Source organism: Bombina bombina, chromosome 6, assembly GCF_027579735.1.
Source record: "Bombina bombina isolate aBomBom1 chromosome 6, aBomBom1.pri, whole genome shotgun sequence".
Lineage (NCBI taxonomy): Eukaryota > Metazoa > Chordata > Amphibia > Anura > Bombinatoridae > Bombina > Bombina bombina.
The window spans coordinates 721,899,698-721,916,245 of NC_069504.1; positions in this window are offsets into that span (position 1 = coordinate 721,899,698).

Below are 16,548 nucleotides of genomic sequence, written 5' to 3' on the forward strand. Positions count from 1 at the left end.
CTTGGATGAAGACTTCTCCCGGCTTCATGGAGGACTTCATGCTGCTTGGATGAAGTCTTCATCAGCTGTATGAGGATGGATGTCCGGTCTTCAAAAACTGTAAGTGGATCTTCGGAGGTTAATGTTGTGTTAGGTTTTTTTTAAGGGTTTAGAATCCTAGAGGTGTGCTCATGAGGGGAGAAGAATAGATCCAGGTAGCAGAGACAGGCAGCACTCTCGGTGGATGGATCAGTGGAAACAAAACCTATAAGAAAAAGAGAGAGAGGCACCACATGGTGTAGTATATTAAGGAATGAGCCACACAGTAGCACCAGAATAAGCCCCTCTAAATGGCAACTCACAAGAGTAGCAGCACGACCAGATTGCCAGACGGATCAGCACGGGACCTCAAGAGTCGCCCGTAAGACTCACACAGGCGTCAGGAGCGTCAAGTGATGGTCCAATCCGGAGAGCCATAGTTTTGCAGGGATGATGGCGCATAGAAGGCCCAGAAGGTCAAATGAGACCAGGAGCGAATATTGTAAATTAAAATGTGTAAATTTTAATTGAATTACACAGAGAGTCAGCAACGCATTTCTCAGTTTTTAGTACTGTTTCATCAGGCTGTATAAAATGCCAAATACTTGCTCAGAATATAAAATTACAGCTGATCAATCAGAGACTGATGTCGGGCCACACCTTTTAAAGTGTCAACTCACACTTGGTAACAAGGTTACGAGGCAACTGTAAGACAGACAATCAGTCAGAGCTAGGTGAGCTGGCGGCCAAGTGCCTTAAACAGAACATAATAAAAGCTAATGGTAAATAGTTGGTAATAATTTAAGGATAAGGCATATTGACCAATGGCAAAAATAAATAATGTACATACAATTAAAATTTAAAACAAGCACAAATCTAACAAGATAGATAATACAAAAAATGAAATCGAGTTCATACATTTGGTAAGTGCAGGATCAAAACAACAATCCAATATAATAAGGAACAATCATCACATATAAAAGGTGATAAAAATAAATAAAATAGAAATAGGTATACATGATATTATAGTTCATAATAGTGTATAACCTGAGAGAGAGAGATAAGAATGTCAAAGAGAAAGAAAAGTGCATAATAATATTAGTGGGCCACTAGGTTCAGTGAACAGAGGTGAGAGACCATAAGGTCTACATAAAAAAGTTGTATACTAAACAGATCTACAGGTAAGAGTCATATACTAAAAAAGCTCCTCCCCTCTCAGCAGTAGAGAGAGTGAGACAAAGCCGAATGTTCTCCCTGGAGATCTATAAAACAATATGGGTATATAGGTGATTAGTCAGGTAACGCTAAAGAGGACCCAACAAGCAGGGGAGAAAAGCTGCCACATTACCTAATGGAACAGGTAGGTGGATCAAAGCAGGGGGACATAGTGGGGAGATGATAGGGACTTACTCAGACTGGTGAAGTCTGAGAGGAGACTGCAAAACTCCAGTGGTGGCAATAATAAAGACACCAAGCCAACAATGGCAGATAATATGGTAGGACCCACCCTAAGAGAACCTAAAACTGGTACTATACCTCGAATTCCCTCGAATTCCAATTGGCTGATAGGATTCTATCAGCCAATCGGAATTAAGGTAGGAGAAATCTGATTGGCTGATTGAATCAGCCAATCAGATTAAAGTTCAATCCGATTGGCTGATTGGATCAGCCAATCAGATTGAGCTTGCATTCTATTGGCTGTTCCGATCAGCCAATAGAATGCAAGCTCAATCTGATTGGCTGATCCAATCAGCCAATCGGATTGAACTTGAATCTGATTGGCTGATCCAATCAGCCAATCGGATTGAACTTGAATCTGATTGGCTGATTCAATCAGCCAATCAGATTTTTCCTACCTTAATTCCGATTGGCTGATAGAATCCTATCAGCCAATCGGAATTCGAGGGACGCCATCTTGGATGATGTCACTTAAAGGAACCTTCATTCGTCGGGAGTCGCCGGAAGAAGAGGATGGATCCGCGTCGGCTGCTTCAAGATGGTCCCGCTCTGCGCCGGATGGAAGAAGATAGAAGACGCCGCCTGGATGAACATGTCTACCGGTCCGGATGTCCTCTTCTTGCCGGATAGGATGAAGACTTCGGACCCTCTTCTGGACCTCTTCTTGCCGGATAGGATGAAGACTTCGGACCCTCTTCTAGACGGATCGGTGATACCCGGCGTGGTGAAGATAAGGTAGGGAGATCTTCAGGGGCTTAGTGTTAGGTTTTTTAAGGGATGTTTGGGTTAGATTACTGGTATGTGGGTGGTGGTTGTAATGTTGGGGGGGGTATTGTATGTTTTTTTTAAATGCAAAAGAGCTGTTTTCTTTGGGGCATGCGCCGCAAAAGGCCCTTTTAAGGGCTGATAAGGTAATAGAGCTGTTAACTTTTTATTTTAGAATAGGGTAGGGCATTTTTTTATTTTGGGGGGCTTTATTTTTTTAGGGGGCTTAGAGTAGGTGTAATTAGTTTAAAATTCTTGTAATCTTTTTTTATTTTTTGTAATTTAGTGTTTGTTTTTTTTGTAATTTAGTTTAGTTGATTTAATTTTAGATAATTGTAGATAGTTTAGTTAATTAATTTATTGATAGTGCAGTGTTAGGTTTAATTGTAACTTAGGTTAGGATTTATTTTACAGGTAATTTTTTACTTATTTTAACTAGGTAGCTATTAAATAGCTATTAACTATTTAATAGCTATTGTACCGAGTTAAAATAAATACAAAGTTGCCTGTAAAATAAATATAAATCCTAAAATAGCTACAATATAATTATTCGTTATATTGTAGCTATATTAGGGTTTGTTTTACAGGTAAGTATTTAGCTTTAAATAGGATTAATTGATTTAATAAGATTTATTTTATTTTGTTAGATTTAAATTATATTTAATTTAGGGGGGTGTTAGTGTTAGGGTTAGACTTAGCTTTAGGGGTTAATACATTTATTAAAATAGCGGCGCGGTCCGGTCGGCAGATTAGGGGTTAATAAGTGTAGTTAGGTAGCGGCGACGCTGGGGGGGGCAGATTAGGGGTTAATAAATATTATGTAGGTGTTGGTGATGTTAGGGGCAGCAGATTAAGGGTACATAGGGATAATGTAGGTTGCGGCGGTGTGCGGTCGGCAGATTAGGGGTTAAAAAAATTTATTAGAGTGGCGGCGATGTGGGGGGACCTCGGTTTTAGGATACATAGGTAGTTTATGGTTGTTAGTGTACTTTATATTTAAAGTTTTTATTGAGGTTGTGCGAAAACAGTACAACATATATGAAACATCATATCCTTGCAACATACATAAATGGTACATCTCCGTTTAACAACTTTTGCGCAGTTACAAAGACGTAATTCTCCAAGTAAATAATCTATAGAGAAAGAAACAAACAAACATTGGAACCTCTTTTCTATTTCATAAGCTAAAATGAGCAATTTAAGTGGTCACGTTAGGACCTATAGACTTAGAATAGCTTAGTAGATGGTTTTTAAATGGTAGCAATAGTGAAAATATCATTTTGCGATATAACTAGCACTGTAAAATACTATATGTTAGTGTATTGAGCTAGATACCCGAGCAGTCTTGTTACGCTAGGCATAGAGGACAAGGTCAACTTTATATGATACTGCAAGGGTTATTAGTAAAAAAAAAAAACAACAAACAAACAAAAAAGACTATAGTTGGGGTGCGGCACAGGGCAGATAGGCCGCGTAGTTAGACCTCCTATAGAAGGAGGTTTATTATGGAGGGGGGGGGAGGTGATAGAGTGAGTATAATAAATAAAATATATAGCTTAGGGACTAAGAAGCTCATTGTGGGTTAGGAGAGGGGGCGATTAGAGAAATGCGAGAGATAGGAAATGCTAAGTAGACAGACTTTAGTGTTACAGGGCAGCCTAGTCATACATAAAGTCTCATGAACATATTGGTTAACAGGGGAAAAATAAGAACAGACTGGTGACATATTAGATCAGTGGTGTATCTGACATAACAAAGCTTAGTTCTAAACTTTACAGAGCCGGCATGAAACAGAAACAGAGAACATATAAAGATACATGACTAAACATCTATAAAAATTAGAAAAGTGAATTCTTCCAGGAGTCACAGATTAAGGAGGTCATAAACATTAGGATGTAGATCTTTAAAGACAGAACTCCCTGTTAAAAGGAACATACAAGCTGACAATTTTAAGGCATGAATAAAATGTCATCAACATGTCCTAGAGTACCTCAATTTCTAACATTCACATATGGCCCATTAAAACAGTCAAACAAGAAATGAAGAATAAGCATGCTTTTAGCATATTGAACTTCAGGGCAGTAAGACAACCAGTACTCTAAAGATTGAACCATATAACATTACAAGTGTAACTAGTCCAACATAAGCACAAAGGTCAGGAATACACCATTTTCGTATGCTCATGTATCAAGATCTATATCTGTATTGATCTATATAGGCACATCTAGGTATATGAGAGTTCTGACTTGACTATCATGCTCATAGTAATCTTAAAAGCTAGGTACCTGCCATCTTTAATAAAATAAAGCTATATGGGTCACATGCTGACAGTACATCAGTAAGTAGATTGTTGTTCCAATCCCATAACCTGCTGGAATGAATGAAGTTACACTTATATTGCACACACACATATTGAAACAAATGGGCCTTAAACTATAGCAAACGCTTCATAAAGGGCAATCACATAGAAGTGCATTGTAGTCCATATAGTGAGAAATATAGTTCCCAAACCTGCTGACACATTAAACGTTCAGTATTGTCACATTTGCTGATGTCCACTATGTTTACAACATCATGGCATGCCCTATTAATTGCAGCTTTATCCGTCAGGAATTGTGTCAAGATGTCAGACCAAAGTATAGAAATTTCTGTTGCAGTGGGAAGACCATGTTACCAAGACTACTTAACCGATTCCGGCCCTCTCAGTGTAGGAATGAGGGCTCTCCTCAACTGCTTCAAAAGACTTATTCCAGAACAGACGGAGCAAGCACCGCTGTTCCCATGTGCGAAAGAGCTGAATAGGGAGGCAGTTAGTACTAATGGCGTCAAGGCCTTTTACTTGCCCGGGAGATTCCTGACTCACAGCAGCCATCAAACCGGCTAAGCAGATGAGATCCTCCTCCATGAAGTGCTGCCGGACCGTGCTGGTAAGCAAGAGTTTAACGCTGATCTCCACAGCCTCCCGATATGTCCCGGATCCAGTAAATGTAGGACTAGAGATATGAGAGGGAAGCTGGGGCCCCGAAGCATCCCCCCACTCAGTGTCTACCTCATTTTGATCCGGAGACTTTATTAGCAAGCTCTCGCGCTGCTCCTCCGATTCCCCAGCTCTATCTAGGGCGGCAGTAAGCTTGTTGTGATGGTGAGTCAGTAGTTTGTTGATTTCAACAAATATCCCGTGAACAGCAGCCATAGTAACTGCGTGTCTACCGGTGTGAGAAAATGTCTGCTGCCTCTGTAGATACAGAGCAGGATTCCCAGGCGTAGTCCACAAGATTTAGCAGAAAATCAAAATTTTGTAGCTTCCAAGCAGTTATAGGAGTAGACCCACTATGGTATTAGTTCACGCTGTGCCAACAATTCATTTTTAAGTCATATTTAGGTAAAATTATGCAGGAGCTCTAAAGATCTGCGTCCTCTCCTGTGCTCTGTTGGCTCCGCCCCCCGTTAGTGTACTTTATAGCACAATAGTTAAGAGCTTTATGAACCGGCATTAGCCCATAAAGCTCTTAACTCCTGACTTTTTTCTGCGGCTGGAGTCTTGTCGTTAGAGTTCGTTAGAAAGATCCCATTGAAAAGATAGGATACGCAATTGACGTAAGGTGATCTGCGGTATAGAAAAGTCGCGGCTGGAAAGTGAGCGTTAGACCCTTTCCTGACTGACTCTAAATACCAGCGGGCGGCCAAAACCAGCGTTAGGACCCCTTAACGCTGGTTTGGACGGCTAATGCAGAACTCTAAATCTAGGCGTAAGATTTTTATAATTGTTTTTAATGTTACGTTGATGCTCAGACCATCTGATGCTTAGTCTTCTACAGGTGCGCCCAATATATTGTACCCCACAAGACAGGTGAGGAGACAGACAACATATTTCGAGGAACAAGATAGATGGCCCAAAATAGAATAGGAAGGGCCCGTAATACTGGATTTAAAGGTCTTTTTCTTATGAGAAATGTGGTTACATAATTTACATCTCCTATTTTTACATTTGAAACTACCATAAGTAATTGTTGATGGCTTAGTCTTCATATTCAAAGGAGCCCCATTTCTTTTGTTCCTTACAATTTTACTGGGGGCTAGAATCATTTTTAAATTGCGAGCCCTTTTGTATACAACCTTTGGTGCATTTCCAATTAGGTGGCCTAAAATAGGATCCTTGGTCAAAATATTCCAATGTTTAGTAATTGCATTCTTTATTAGTTGATGATTACTATTATATTGGGTAATAAAAAAGGAGATTTTACTATTGAAACCAATTCAGTAGTTATTTTTTTAAAATATTTATGATTGGTAAAATATTTATTCCTATTGTCATACCTGGCCCTATAATAACTCTTATTGATAATAGATGGAGGATATTTCTTTTCTAAAAAATGCTCTTTAAGTATCAAGCTTTGTTTTTCATAATCAGCAAGGGTGCTGAAATTCCGACGTACTCACTTGAACTGCCCATATGAAACATTTTGTTTCCAAGGCAGATAATGATTATTGGTGTAGTCAAGATAACTATTGCAGTCGCTGCTTTAAAGTGAGTAGTACTTATGATTTTACCATTATGAAACTCGAGATTAAGATCAAGGAAAGCAACACTCTTAGAGTCAATAGTACTAGTAAAAGATAGACCCCTATCATTTTGATTTAGATGATCAACAAAAAGATTGGCGGAAATGATGTCTCCCTTCCAAATGAAAATCAGATCATCTATATAACGACCGTAGAGTACCAGATTCGCCCCAAAGGCTGGATCATAAATATATTTTTCTTCAAAAGATCCTATAAATAAATTAGCGTAGCTAGGGGCGAACCTAGTACCCATCGCGGTTCCTTTGATCTGTAAATAAAATTCATCTTGGAACAAAAAATAGTTATGTGTCAAGATGAAAGATATTAGGGACTTCAAAAAATCACATTGATTGGAGGAAAGATAAAGATCCTGTTCAAGCTAATAAGCTATTGCTAGAAGTCCTAAATGGTGTTGTATATTAGAATAGAGAGCTTGAACATCGCAGGTAATCCAAAGACAATCGGATGTAATAGAATGATATTCAAGTTTTTCTATTAGATCAGATGAATCACGAATATAAGATCTTAAACCAAGAACATACTTTTGTAAAAAATGGTCAACATAAGTGGACACTTTATCAGTAAGGCTGCCTATGCTGGCTATAATTGGTCGGCCGGGGGGAAAAGTTGAATTTTTATGGAGTTTAGGCAGATGGTAGTAAAAAGCCACATTTGGTTCAAGGGGAACCAAAAAATCCTTTTCTTTTTTGAGGATCATACCCTCCTTGAAAGCGTCCTCAATCAGGCCCTTGAGTTTGATCTTATACTGGGTGGTAGGATCCTGTGTGAGACGAGTATAGTAAGATACATCTTGCAGTATTTTCCTTGCCTCTAGAAGATAGTCGTCTAAATTTTGTAAGACTATCCCCCTGCCCTTATCAGCTTGTCTGATAACCAAAGACTAGTTGTTCTTAAGGCTATTTAGGGCCTTTATCTCATTAAGGTATAAATTATTCCTCCTCGATCTATTGTTCTTTGGAATACGTTCAAATTCGTCACTTACCAACTGCTTAAAGATTTCAATATGAGCATTGTTGGTTAATGACGGTATGAAGTTAGATTTGTTTTTAAAATTTGTATGAATATAACCGTTGTAGAGTTGTTCAACTAAAGCATCAGGTTCAAAGACTGGGACATTTTGTCCATTTAGTCTACTGTCCATGTCATCAGTTAGAACAGGGCATCTAGTGTTGCCTTTTAAGCGTTTTTCTGCAAAATATTTTTGCATTGATAGTTTTTGTGTGAAACGATTAAGGTTTACAAATAAGGAGAACATATTGTGCTCATTTGTAGGGCTAAAAGATAGTCCTTTGCCTAGAACACGAACCTCATCATCTGTTAAAGTATGTGAGGACAGATTAAAGATACCTTTGTTCAATGTCTGTAATCTTGCCTTTTTGATGGCTGTTACGAGTCCTCTACATCCTCGTGACCGTAAGGTCTTTTTCCTTTTTGAGGACTTGTCAGGGAAACTACAGGTTCCAAATAGCTCGAAATGTTTTTTGTTTCCAAGCTAGTTGGCATGGGACTCCAAAAAAGGCTGAGTTGGACTGAGGATGGTATTACAGGCCACTGGGTTTAAACAATGGGGTGAATTATTTACATGATGTTGTGCCCCATGGTTAGTGGATTGTGCAAATCTGTGATTACTATTCTGGTTATTGCCATAATCGAAAGAATGTTCTCGTTGGAGGTGATCTCTATTGTTATTCGTGGTGCCCTTATAGTGATGGTAATTATCTGTTGACCAATTATTATTCCTGTTGGACAAATGGTGTTGTTTGCTCCTATTATAAGGAACATACCTCTGTTTATAAGTATCTTGTCCCTGATGGAAGGGACGGCCAGGGCCCTCATCACGTCTGTTGAAGTGATGCTGTTCATAGTCTAGAATAGGACCATCATATCTGGAAGAGTGGTCAAAAGTAGAAGGTTTGTTAGGGCTATATTCAGATGATCTGGCAGAAAAGTTGAGTTGGTTCCTCTGATGTGAGGAATTCAAAAATTGATCAGAATGTGAATGTGGTTGAGGCTGATGATTGTAGTGGTTAATATTTGTATTAATGTTCCTATGATCATTTCTTTGTTTCTTGTTACTTTTATTTTTATTTTTATGGTAACTAACTGCAGACCATTCACCATTTTGTCCCGCCATTTCTGTCAAATGCTGGACAGAATTGGTAGTCAAAACCTGTTGGTCAGTCGGTATTGAAAAGCTATCTTTCTTTTTGTTATTTTTGTTATATGTAAAAAATTTCACCCTTTAGATAGTCTTCTTCATCCCTTGCAATTTTGCGATTCATTATATCCATCAATTCTTTCTGATATAAATACGTTTTCTGTAGTACCATCTTGTTAAGGTCCTCATATAGCTGAAGTGTTTTAAATTTGTTCAGACTAGATTGAATAGTGTCTATCTCTTTAGATGTCTTTTCCACTAAAGATTTTCTGTGGGCAATGAGGATCCTCATAAGAGTTACTGAGCATTCATTAAGAGCATTGTCCCATTTGGTCAATAAAGGAGGGTCCTCCTTAAAGGAACAGCTCTTAAAGAGTCTCAGGCCCCTAGGGATCTGCTTTTTATCAATATATTTCTGCAGCATTTCAGCATCCAGCCAATGCCTGCATTCTATATTAATCGCCTCTTCTAATATAGTGAAAAGGGCGTGTATAGATAAATTCTCAGTGGAATTTTCATCAGTTTATCCCAAGCTTTGGGGAGCAATGTGGGAAACGAATAATAATCTTTTGTTGTTCCATTCATTGATAGACAACATAGTGACTTGTGTATGTGTCTATAGATGAATAATATATAGGTGATAGATAAGTGTCTACAAGTGAAATATACTAATAAAAATGCTGGTAAAGTGTCTCTAGATAGATGATAGATAAATGTCTAAATGGAAATAAAAAGTCTAGAAGTGAAAAGTGCTAATACCAAAAATGCTGGTAGAGTGTCTCTAGATAGGTGGTAAATAGATGTCTAAATGGAAATTAAATTAATAGAGAATGTTGATGTGGAGACCAGTACCCTTAATTTTTTAGATGCTAGTCTAATAATGCCATATGAATAAAATCAACAATCGTGTGACTAATGAATGATAGTATTGGCAATCATAGTATTAGTGTAACGTGATAGTGATAAGGAGGACCAGCCCTCTCAGTGATAACAGTGTGTGAAAAAAACCTTTGATAGGAAAGGAATTAATAGCCAATCAAATATAGAGCCAATAGATATACAAAAAAATTGCAGCAAAAACACAAATAGAAATGCAATAGTGAGGTGATCAAACAAAAATAACACTAGAGGTGTGAGCAATGGTAAGTACTGGCTATTGCTCGACAGATAAATAAACAATATAGGCAGACTATTAAATGCAGTCGGGGAGGACAGTGGGTTATATACTAGCCCAAACAGAGCAAATCAGTATATTAAATACAGGTATTATAGATAAAAGTGAGAAAGGATGGTTGAGATAATATGTGACAGAAGCAAATCCTAAAAATAATATCAATACCAATAAATCCAGTAGTCAAGTGAATGTAAGGAGTAAGTCAAGCAGTATTATAAATAAATAATAAAAATCTAAATCAAAAGACAAAATATAAACATCAGATGCAAATTAGTAACACAGTCAGAATGCACAAGTCCTTAGAGTACAGTCAATACCAAATAAGAACCTCATAAACCTTAGAGAGCAAGTCCCAAGCACTGGAAAAGAGGACCAGATATGAGATGGACCAAACGGAGCACAGCAGTTACCTCTGAGTTAGAGCATGTAGTAGTCCCAAAAGGTGAGAGAATCCTAGGACACCGGAGTCCCAAAGAGATGCGCTTGTGAGGGGAGAAGAATAGATCCAGGTAGCAGAGACAGGCAGCACTCTTGGTGGATGGGTCAGTGGAAACAAAACCTAGAAGAAAAAGAGAGAGAGGCCCCACATGGTATAGTATACTTAGGAACGAGACACACAGTAGCACCAGAATAAGCCCCTCTAAATGGCAACTCACAAGAGTAGCGGCAGGACCGGAGTGCCAGACGAATCAGCACGGGATCTCAAGAGTCACCCGTAAGACTCACACAGGCATCAGGAGCATCAAGCGTGGAGTCACGTGACCCAATGGTCCAATCCGGAGAGCATAGTTTGGCAGGGATGATGGCACATAGAAGGCCCAGAAAGTCAAATAAGACCAGGAGCAAGTATTGTAAAAATATTTTAAAGGTTTATTGGGTGGGTTTTATTTGTAGCTTAGGGTTTTGGGCAATGTAAAAGAGCTAGATGCCTTTTTAAGGGCAATGCCCATCCAAATGCCCTCTTTAGGGCAATGGGGAGCTTAGGTTTATTTAGATAGGATTTTATTTGGGCGGTTGGTTGTGTGGGTGGTGGGTTTTACTGTTGGGGGGTTGTTTGTATTTTTTTTTTACAGGTAAAAGAGCTGATTTCTTTGGGGCAATGCCCCGCAAAAGGCCCTTTTAAGGGCTATTGGCAGTTTAGTGTAGGTTAGGTTTTTTTTTTTATTTTGGGGGGGCTTTTTTATTTTGATAAGGCTATTAGATTAGGAGTAATTAATTTTTATTTTTGATAATTTCTTTTTTATTTTGTGTAATTTAGTGTTTATTATTTTTTGTACTTTAGATAATTGTATTTTGTTAATTTAATTTATTTAATTTTATTGTAATGTTAGGTGTTAGTGTAAGGCAGGTTAGGTTTTATTTTACAGGTAAATGTGTAGTTAATAACTATTAACTAACTAGTCTACCTAGTTAAAATAAATACAAACTTACCTGTGAAATAAAAATAGAACCTAAGCTAACTACAATGTAACTATAAGTTATATTGTAGCTAGCTTAGGTTTTATTTTATAGGTAAGTATAAAATATATTATATTATATTATTTAGTTATTAATAGTAGGTTTATATTTAAGTTAGGGGGTGTTAGGGTTAGGGTTAGGTTTAGGGGTTAATAGGTTTATTATAGCGGCGGACGGCAGATTAGGGATTAATTATATTTAAATAGTGTTTTTTATGCGGGAGGGTGGCGGTTTAGAGGTTACTAATTTTATTCTAGTGGCGACGATGACTGGAGCGGCAGATTAGGGGTTAATCATTTTATTTTAGTGTTTGCGATGCGGGAGGGCCTCGGTTTAAGGGTTAATAGGTAGTTTATGGGTGTTAATGTACTTTTTAACACTTTAGTTATGAGTTTTATGATAAAGCTTTGTAACGTAAAACTCATAACAACTGACTTTAGATGGCGGTACGAATCTTGTTGGTATAGGGTGTATCGCTTACTTTTTGGCCTCCCAGTCAAAACTTGTAATACCGACTTTTTTAAAAGTGCGGTACTGATGTTGCGTGACGGTCAAAAATGTCTTGTGTATACCTACAAGACTCGTAATAGCAGTGGTAGGGAAAAAGCAGCGTTATACTCATAACGCAAAAATCGTAATCTAGCTGAAAGAAAGTAAGATGTTAGTGTACATTATATGCATCCCTAAACAGTAGAGTCTTAAAGGAGCGCTTGAAAGTTTGAAAACTAGGGGAGAGTCGTGTGGAGTGAGGCAGAGAGTTCCATAAAATAGCGGTCAGTCTGGAAAAGTCTTGTAGATGGGAATGGGAGGAGGTAACAAAAGAGGAGAAAAGAAGGAGGTTATGAGCAGAGTGAAGGGGACGGGAGTGCGAGTATCTGGAGACTAGGTCAGAGATATAGGGGGAGATTTATCAAGCAGTGGATGCTGCTTGCTCTTCCCAATATTTTCGACTCCCCCGAAACATAAGTTAAGAAGCAGCGGTTGTAAGACCGCTGCTCCTTAACTCATCCACCACCTCAGAGGTGGCGGACTGCAATCATCCCGATCAGATATCGGGATGATTGACAACCCCTGCTAGTGGCCGATTGGCTGCGAATGTGCAGTGGGCGGATTTGCACAAGCATTTCACCAGAAATTCTTGTGAAATCTTAAATGCTGACAGCGTATGCTGTCGACATTTAGTGATGCATGGCGGACATGATTCGCTATAGCGAAACATGTCCACCCGGGGTTTGATAAATCTATGCCATAGGGTGGAGCTGTGTTTCTGAGAGCTTTAAAATTTAGAGTCAGGATTTTATGCTATTTTGAATGTTAGAGGAAGCCAGTGAAGGGACTGGCAGAGAGGTGGAGCAGATGAGGAGCGACGTGTAAGGAAGGTCAACCTGGCAGAGGCATTTATAATGGATTGTAAGGCAGATAGACGGCAGCTAGGGAAGCCAGAGAGGATAAAGTTGCAATATTCAAGGCAGGAAATTATTAGAGAGTGGATTAAAGTATTAGTTGTGTCTTGTGTGAGGAAGTGGCACATTTTGGAGATGTTTTCAAGGTGGAGGCGGCAAGAATTAGCCAAAGACTGGATGTAGGGAGTGAAAAAGAGATCTGAGTCAAGAGTGACCCCAAGATACCGGGCATGCAGGGTTGGGGTAATGATGTTATTATCAACAGTTAGAAAAAGTTGGGGGTAGGGATTTTGGAAGAAGGGGGGGGGGGGAAATAAGGAGCTCATTTTTTGAGAATATTAGCTTTAGGTAGTGAGAGGACATCCAGGATGATATATTAGAAATACAGTTAGTGACACGAGTTAGTAAGGGAGGCGATAGGTCTGGTGCAGAGATGTAGATTTGGGTATCATCAACATAGAAATGGTATTGAACCCCATAGGACTGTATTAAGGAACCTAAGGATGATGTATAAATTGAGAAGAGAAGCGGACCAAGGACAGAGCCTTGTGGTACCCCAACAGAAAGTGGTAAAGGGTCAGAGGATGTTCCAGAGAAGGTAAAACTAAAGGGCTGGTTAGATAGGTAAGATGAGAGCCTTGAGAGAGCTGTGTCACAGATGCCGAAAGATTGGAAGGTTTGGAGCAAGAGAGCGTGGTCAACCATGTCAAAGACTGCAGACAGATCAAGAAGGATTAACAAAGAAAAGTGGCCTTTAGATGTTGCTGTAATTAGGTCATTAGTAACCTTAATGATTAATTAGTCCGTTTTCGGGAGCACAATCATTTAGCGCTTCACTTGTAATCTAGCCCAAAGTGTTTACTTTAAGTCTTGCAGCTGGGGTACTTAGTGCAGAACTGTATGTATGTATAGGTACTTGGTACATAAATGTTGAGAAACACTGGTGTAGTGCATTGAGCAACAGTGCATTCGCTAATTTTGTCAGCTGCTGAATGCGGCATTCGTCTCTTTTCAGGGCCGTATTTTTTCTTGAAAAGTGCAAAACACTAAAATCTGGATTAGCACAGATCTTAATGTGTTGCACTTTCACAAGAAATCTGGCTCAGAAAATAGTAGAATACCGTGAGCTCATTTAGCAGCTGACAAAATTACTTAATGCACATGACTAGTGCAATGCAATGAGAGTGCCATATACAATCTTTGCCGCACTTACTGAAATCTGCTGTTGTAATACATTAATGAAAGATAATGGCTGTGTTCTAATACAACTTTGTTTATTTACACTGAAAAAGGAATTTCATATAATTTTTATGTGCCATGATTTATTATTATCCTTTTTTTTTTTAACAAGCATTTAAAAATTAAAAAAAAAAAATCTTATCTTGCGTAAAAAATAAACAAACGCAATTTGGCGGCTGGGTCATAGTTTGCCTACCCCTACCCCTGATCTAAAGGTCATTTACCATTTCACTGATTAGAGACAGAGGGCTCAATTTATTAAATGTTGAGCGAACATGATTCTCTATAGCGAATTAATCAGAACCTAGATATTCTGATATATTATTGCATAAGCTTACAACATGGCATCTTTTTTTTTCTTAAATTAACTTTTATTGTGACGAATACAGTTTAGTCTAAAAATTGTGTTTATTTGTCTGTCTGTTAGCCCAGCTGTCTGGGTGTCTTTCTATATCACAGCCTTTCTGCCTCTCTGTCTGCATTTCAATGTGTCTGCCTGTGTCTGTCTTCACATGATAGGTATCTTGGAAACCGCTGATTAATATAACCCCCAAATACAGTTATTATGCAATTACTCGACTTTTTTCTCTTTGTTTCCATAACAACCTGTTCTTTACTTGAGTTCCGAAGAACCACAGAAGTACTCTATTATATTCTGACCTTCTGAGATTTCATATTAATTGTATTTATTTATGCTCTTCCTGAACTAATTTAATAGTTTACTCTGTGCTGTTTTAATTTAAGCAACCAAAACCTTTTATCTTCCGGTATATTAAATCCGTAAGAAAAGAAAAAAAAAATGACACATTAGGAGGAGTTATAATTTGAACATAAGAGAAGTTACATGGTGAGTGTATATATGGTAATAACAATTTCTTCTATTGTATTATACATGATATCATTTTTAATAAAGAAATTTTCGAAGTCGATAATTATATTGTAAATTGCAAACAACAGGCAGTCTGAATTCTATTTTTTTTCATCTTGAATTCCACATTCTTTGTATGCTGAAGATTAAAAAAGAAGAAATATCCATATTTATTTTATTGCGTACATTTGACAGAATCGTAGAAAAAATGTGTTATCCATCATCCAAGATATTTTAAATGTGCTCCCTTGGTGAAGCTTTTAATCATCATTTTCTCATATTGCAGCCTGTACACAGGGATTATCATGACCGAGAGTTGTTTTAGTGTGGTTGGAATAACTTAATCAGCCCAATACACTGCATGGCTCACACTACACATTTCCACCTCCGCGTCTATAAATTTTAAACAGCAAAAGACATATTTCTTGCTGGTTTTTTTATATTATTTTCTTAGATTGTGGCCAGATAGAATGTTATAGATAAAACGGAATATTCTAAGACTGATGAATATGGTATTTTAGATGGAGCTGAAATCGTTTAACAAATAGGTATAATATCTTTTATTTAATCTCTAATATTTGCCTGTCATAAGAAAGATAATATATGGAACAACTGCTAATGGATTTGTGCAGAGGAAACAAACAGTTTAGCCTTATCAAAATTAGTCTTAACTCCTTAAAGACAGAGCCCACTGGTGTGTGCTTGTATGTGTTTGTGTGTATGTGTGAGTCTCTGTGCTCATGCATGTGTATGTGTGTGAATGTGTATGTGTGTGAATGTGTATGTGTGTGAATGTGTATGTGTGTGAATGTGTATGTGTGTGAATGTGTATGTGTGTGAATGTGTATGTGTGTGAACATGTATGTGTGTGAATGTACGGGCATTTGTGTGCTATAAATGCAGTTGTTTTATGAGTGCATATCCATGTGAGTGTTTGTATATGTGTGTAACTACATGTGTGTGTGTGTGTGTACACTTTGCTGCATAAATGTGTGGGCCGTGTGCATATTTGTGTTTGTGTGTAGTGATGTCGTGAACCTAAAAGTTTGCGAACCGGCGAACCGGGCGAACCGCCGTTGACTTCAATAGGCAGGCGAATTTTAAAACCCACAGGGATTCTTTCTGGCCACAAAAGTGATGGAAAAGTTGTTTCAAGGGGACTAACACCTGGACTGTGGCATGCCGGAGGGGGATCCATGGCAAAACTCCCATGGAAAATAAGATAGTTGATGCAGAGTCTGTTTTTAATCCATAAAGGGAATAAATCACCTAAAATTCCTAAATTGTTTGGAATAACGTGCTTTAAAACATCAGGTATGATGTTGTATCATTCATGTAGTGTAAGGGTTACGCCCGCTTCACAGTGACAGACCAAACTCCCCGTTTAACGCACCGCAAACAACCACAAACAGTCCATTTGCAC